Genomic DNA, 6,600 nt, shown 5'->3' on the forward strand with positions numbered 1-6,600 from the left:
TATGATTTATTGAAATGTAAGTTAAAAGCAAGTATAAAATGATTCCTAACAGAGATATAAAGAACTCAGAAGTGGAGAAACACAAACTTTGTGTTTTAGAGCAAATAGAAAACTTCATTTAACTCTCCATTTAGTTCTTAGGAATCTAGATAAATATAAATAAAAAATAGTTTGCCAATGACCTCTGCCACACTTGTGAATCTGACCACTCTCAGAGACAAACCTCATTCAGATAAACAGGCTTACACTAACTACATCTACATTATAAAACATTTCCAATTTTATCTTCTTCTGAATACAATACTATAGCACTTCAAGTATACTACAAGTTAACTGCTATATTAATAGTTCATTTGAAGGTATATGCAATTATGAAAAAAGTAAGAAATGGGCTTCAACCCAAGTTTTAGCATATCATATAAAATTCCCAGAGGTTACATCAAACTATTTGACAGCTTTAATAATAAAAATATTTTCAAGTTTTAAAAATTCAGATATTTTTGACACAGTCCTTACTGTTCTTTAATCTTTTTAAAATATGTCTTTTAAAAACAATGACAATAATCATAAAAAACATTTAAATCTATCCTTAAATAAGTAAGTGCTATGAATCTAGCACTGTGCTTAACAATTTATGGAAATGAATTTAATGCTAACAAAGCTTCATAATGTGCTTACTATTACTGTTTCATTTTATAGATAAGAATATGTCTCTGACTTATTACCTTCCATTCTCATTTAAACCAATTCCAATCAAGTTATCACTTAAAACTCCAAAGAGAAAACCATTTTTGCCAATGTCACAAAAAACCTTCCCTTGGAAAATCCAGTATGAACTTCAAATTCACTTCCTAATTGTTCTCTCTGCACTGTTCATATAGTACTTCTGGAAACTATCCTTTAATTCATTTCAGGGACAACACATCCTTATCTAGCTTACTTAGAGCCTCTTCTTAACATTATTTATAAGTTCATCATCATATCTCCAACCATTTAGTTTTGAAATGGTCACAGTTTAGTTTGGAATCACTTTTGTTCTTTATCCATAGTCACTTACTTGGTTACAAAGTCTTGCCCTGTACATGTAAATATCACTTAAATTCTGAGGATCCCAAAATTATACCTCCAGTCCAGACCTTTATCTTAAATTCCAGACTAAAAATTTTAACTGTTCACCACTGTTACTTGCACATCCAATTGAAAACCTCCTTCCTAGTAATACACCCAATTTGCACTGCTGACTTTTCCACACCTGAATCTCCCATTCAAATTCTGCTTTTATTGCAATCTTCCATAATTTGTAAAGACAATCATATAGAAATATGTACAAAGATGTTTCATCCTTCTCTTGATATAAGGGAACATACTTGAATTTGCCTCAATTTTTGTTTCTCTGGTGCGCATGCTTAGTCACTTCTGACTCTTTGTGACCTCGTGGACTGTAGCCAAGCTCTGCTGTACAGGCAAGAATACTGAAGTTGGTTGCCATTTCCTAGTCCAGGGCATCTTTCTGACCCCAGGATCGAACCTGAGTCTCTTGCATCTCCTGCATGGTCAGGCAGATTCTTTACCATTGTGCCACCAATTCTCTTGTGTTGAAACTGACAAAAAAATTCAATTAGCTTTATCTACAAAATGTATCCACAACATAACTGGTTCTTGTTAACACCACTATTTCTCACCTGCCAGTCATCTCTGTGTCAGTTTTCTTGCTTCTCACTTTGCCCTCTTCATGTTCAATCTAAGAGCCCTACCATCCTTTTCAAATATAAGTGAAAATATATGACTCTTCCACTCTTCACTTTTTTAAACCACTCAGAAAACACATGCCTCATTTTTTGTGGATCAATAACACAATCTTTAAAAGTTTATATTTTATTTCATATATAGAATTATTTCTTGCATATCAATATAGCTTCACTTTAATTATTTATAACTAGTCAGCACAAACTTAGATCACTACAGAATCTTCAGTAATAAACAAATTAAATCTACAATAAGTTTCACTTTGAAATAAGAAAAGGCTTCTGATCAGTTCTTTCATTTTTCAAAAATCTATCTGGACTCTTATTCTTATAGTATGGAAACCTCTTCATTTTTTCTTCAAAAAAGAAGATCCCTGATCCCTCTCTTTTTCTCCTAGAAAAACTTCCTTCAGGGAAGAAATAATATTGTGATATATGAAGCCTTGACATTCTGCATTCCCTTTCTTATTTTTTAACACCAGTAAGCAAAAACAAGGATATTTTCATAAACTTATGTTTCATAAATAATTCAGGAAATGAAGGAACACTTTTGCAGATATTCCTACTAGGTTACTAGGAATTTTTTTTTTCTATACTAATCTTTAAAATTCATATACGAATACCAAGAGCACTTAATTCATTTTAAAATACATTTATTTCCAAAAATTTAATATGAGCACACAAAAACGTGATTATACATCTGTGTCTCTTTTTCTGTTTTGCATATAGGGTTATCATTACCATCTTTTTAAATTCCAAATATATGTGTTAGTATACTGTATTGGTTTTTATCTTTATGGCTTACTTCACTCTATATAATGGACTCCAGTTTCATCCATCTCATTAGAACTGATTCAACATTGCAGTGGGTTTTGTCATACATTGCAATGTTGTGAAGTAATTAGCCTCCAACTAATAAAAAAAAAAAAAAAGAACTGATTCAAATGAATTCTTTTTTAATGGCTGAGTAATATTCCATAGTGCATATGTACCATAGCTGGGAGAAGGTGAGGGTGGGATGTTCTGAGAGAACAGCATTGAAACAAGTATATTATCAAGGGTGAAACAGATCACCAGCCCAGGTTGGATGCATGAGACAAGTGCTCAGGGCTGGTGCACTGGGAAGACCCAGAGGGATTGGATAGAGAGGGAGGCGGGAGGGGGGATCGGGAAGGGGAACACATGTAAGTCCATGGCTGATTCATGTCCGTGTATGGCAAAAACCACTGCAATATTGTAAAGTAATTAGCCTCCAACTAATAAAAATAAGTGGGGGAAAAAAGTGATTATAGTGTGTGGGTGTAATTAAAACAACTCAAACAGTAGAGCCTAGTAAGAAGACATATGTACTAGCTTACGCATATTAAACAGCTGATACATGAATGACACTGTTTTCAGTATTTATACATATTATCTCATTTAACCTCCACAAGAATTATTAGAACTAGTAGTTAGACTCAGTTGTGCTGATTATGCAACACTGATCTCAACCGCTATGCATCATTCTTAAAAGCTGTCGATTTCAATAACAGGCTTACTTTCTTCATTAATTCTCGAAAGAACTATGCCCCTTGGTTACTTATCTGACATTGGTGTACAGCCGTCACATCACTGTATGAGGATTAGATGAGCTAGCAGACGGAATATCTTAGTATTTATAGTTTGACAAAGTAAAACAGATAAAAGTGTTAAGGCAAAGGAAGGAAAAAAGCAAAAGATCTTCTTATAGGTTCATTAAAATCAAGCATTATTAAAATTTAACTTATACATGCATATATTTATAAGAAGGGCAAATGGGCAAACTGTAAATCAAGTGCCTCTAATTAGAATTTTTTAAAAGGATCAATTGTGTTCCTTAATCAGATAATTGCAATTTTATTTTAAATATTTTAATTTGTGAGCAGATATGGCCTTATTTTGGGAATACTGTCAAGAAACATTTTTGTCTTTGTAAGAGAAATTTAAAACAAAGAAAGAAGACAGCAATCATTTAACTCCAACAAGCAGTTTCACTTGATTTTATTTGACTGTCAGCATTTAAATACTTATTTTGAAAGAGTACATCTCTGATGAACATAATACAAAGAAAAAGTTTGATAATTAGCAAGCACTCTATTAACAGATGTGTTTTTTTCTTTTAATTTTCTTTTTATTTTTCAGGTCAAGCTCTTGTAAGTTCTGGCAAATTAGTATTTATTCAAGATTTAATGCCACTGTCAGTTCAGATTCTTTAGCTAGAAAAGGCAAATCTGATTTACATTAACCTGAGCACTTTAATAACTAATTAAAATCTCAGCCTTCTGGCCAAGTTCTAAGACATTCATTCTGTTTAACTCAGCAACAAAATATTGTTAGTCACTTTCTTCTGAGAAAGAAGGCTCTAATTTATTGGCACTATTAGGGCATTTTATAATTTGCAATCTAATCAGCCTTAACAAGAGATTTTGCACTTGGCATGACTCAAATACTTTGCTCAATGACTTACTGAGAAATGATCATCTTCCACTGCATTTCCGCCCTAATTTACTGGAGTTATTTCATATTTGCAGTATTTATTCAGTTCATATGTTTCAGACTGAAAAGTGTAAAACAAAGATTGCATATGTATTATGACACAAATTCCTAAATTTTGCTCATATATATTAGATTATAAAGCTAAATAGGTTATAGGTTAGTATTGTTACTAAATTGAAATGGGTTAACGGATATATGAACTGAAGTCAGTTCATTCTATTATTTACTATTCTTAGTATACACAAGAATTGAGCATATGACTGAGAGCATGAGGCTGTATAAGGGACATAGGTCAGGTGAGCAATATAATTTTCCTAAATTTCAATCTGAAACACTGTCAAAATAGAGAATGAAATTGACCAAATGGATAATGGAATTGGGAAATGTATAGCACCTGTGATAATATTAAAGTATTTAAATTATCACACATCTTATTTATATTTCAAGTACTTCTCAGCAGTATTTTTTTTTTTAAAAAAAGAACCTTTTTAAGAAATCAGTCTTCTTAAAATGCACAATAAATATGGTACTCTCTCACTTTATCTACTCTTTCAAAATAATTATTTGTCAGTTGTAAAAGTCAAAAGAAGAGATAATTTACAAAGAGTAATTTAGATGTCATATTTAATGCCTCTGAGAGACAGAGTAAGCTGACTGATTTTGTATATAATCATGATTGTGGTACAACTTCATCTCAGGAGGGTGAAAAGATCAAAACTAGTTAGGATAAAATGCCACCGAGTCCAAGCCCTTACTATTTGCTGCAGGATAGACCTGTCAATTGATAGATGAGTTGTTGAGGCAAAGAATAGTGACAGTTCCAAAAGGCAGCAGCCAGAGGAGAGGTAGAGTAGTGTCCTAAAGAACTATTGTACCTGATTTAGAATTCAAGTTTCCTTTATATTATATGCACAGGATGGCCCATTTCCGAGGCTCTGACATTTAAAGGTAAAACACTTTTCATTCATTTGAGATAAAAAGTTGCAGAACAGAGAATAATAGTTGTCTTGTTGGAGGTTTCCAGGAACTTCATGACCAACCTTCTTGAACAGCTGCAATGACAAAGGATTCTGACACAGAAATTGCAACAACTAATCATGTCCCCTCCCCTTTGATGATTCTGTTTTTGAGTAACTTCATCAGAAAAGACACAGATAGGAAAAATAGTTTACACCTAAAGCTGTCAACTAGATATGGGGTTGATTCAGGAGCTTTGTTTAAAGTGTTCACTCAATAAAGGAGACTTTCACTGGAGTGCATGTGTGTGGAAGTGTGTGTGTATGTATGCTAATCATGTAATTGTAATTCTATTCCTACATCCTCTAATTTGTTCCATTGATGTATTTATCAATTCTTTCTCAAGTTTCACATTGTCTTTATAATGTCTTAAAATATATATTTTAAGCTTTTTATAGGTGCATTTCCTTTAAAAAATCGCTTCACTATTTTCAGTCCCTTATATTTCTATTTACATTTTAGAATTAGCTTGTAAATTTATACAAGAAAAAAGTCTGCTGGAATTATAATTGAAATGGCACTATCTACAGATCAATTTGGGGAACTTAAAAATGTATATGTATATATTCCCAGGCTGCAAGTTAATCAAGAAATGTTCAACGTATACTGAGGTTGATATCAGAATTTTTATATCAGAATTCTTTCAAAGTCTCCCATTTTGCCCTTTTTAAACTAGAATGCCTATAAGCACTTAGGTATGCATTTAGTTACTTTTTGTGAATATCTCTTATTATACCACTTTAGTGCTATGATTTATACAATTTAAATCAAAGACAATTGAATGTTTCACTGCAGTAAATTTCTATTCCCTCATCTTGAAGGATCAGAATCTCTAAGTTCTGACCTTGAGTGGAAGGAAGGTACAGTGAGGTACAGTATAGTAGGAGGTCTGAGTAGCTACACTATAGTAGGAATGAGCTAGCTGACCACTCCAGTATTCTTCGGCTTCCCTGGTGGCTCAAACGTTAAAGAATCAGCCTGCAGTGCAGAGACCTAGACTCAATCCCTGGGTTGGGAAGATCCCCTGGAGAACGGAATGGCAACCCACTCCAGTATTCTTTTCTGGAGAATTCCATGGACAGAGGAGCCTGGCAGGCTACAGTTCATGGGATCTGCAGAGTTGAGCATGACTGAGTGATTAACACTCACATTCACGCACGTTTCTTGGTATACTATTTCATATGTATGTATTTCCTATGTACTCATTGCAGGTTGAGTGTGAATGGGACAGATAATCTGTTTTCTTAATTTCACAGATTTAAATATGAAAAAGAATATATTCAAGAAATTTTACTAGAACATCCTCATCCAGTGTGACTTTCAA

Source organism: Muntiacus reevesi, chromosome 14 (assembly GCF_963930625.1).
Source record: "Muntiacus reevesi chromosome 14, mMunRee1.1, whole genome shotgun sequence".
NCBI classification, from domain to species: Eukaryota; Metazoa; Chordata; class Mammalia; order Artiodactyla; family Cervidae; genus Muntiacus; species Muntiacus reevesi.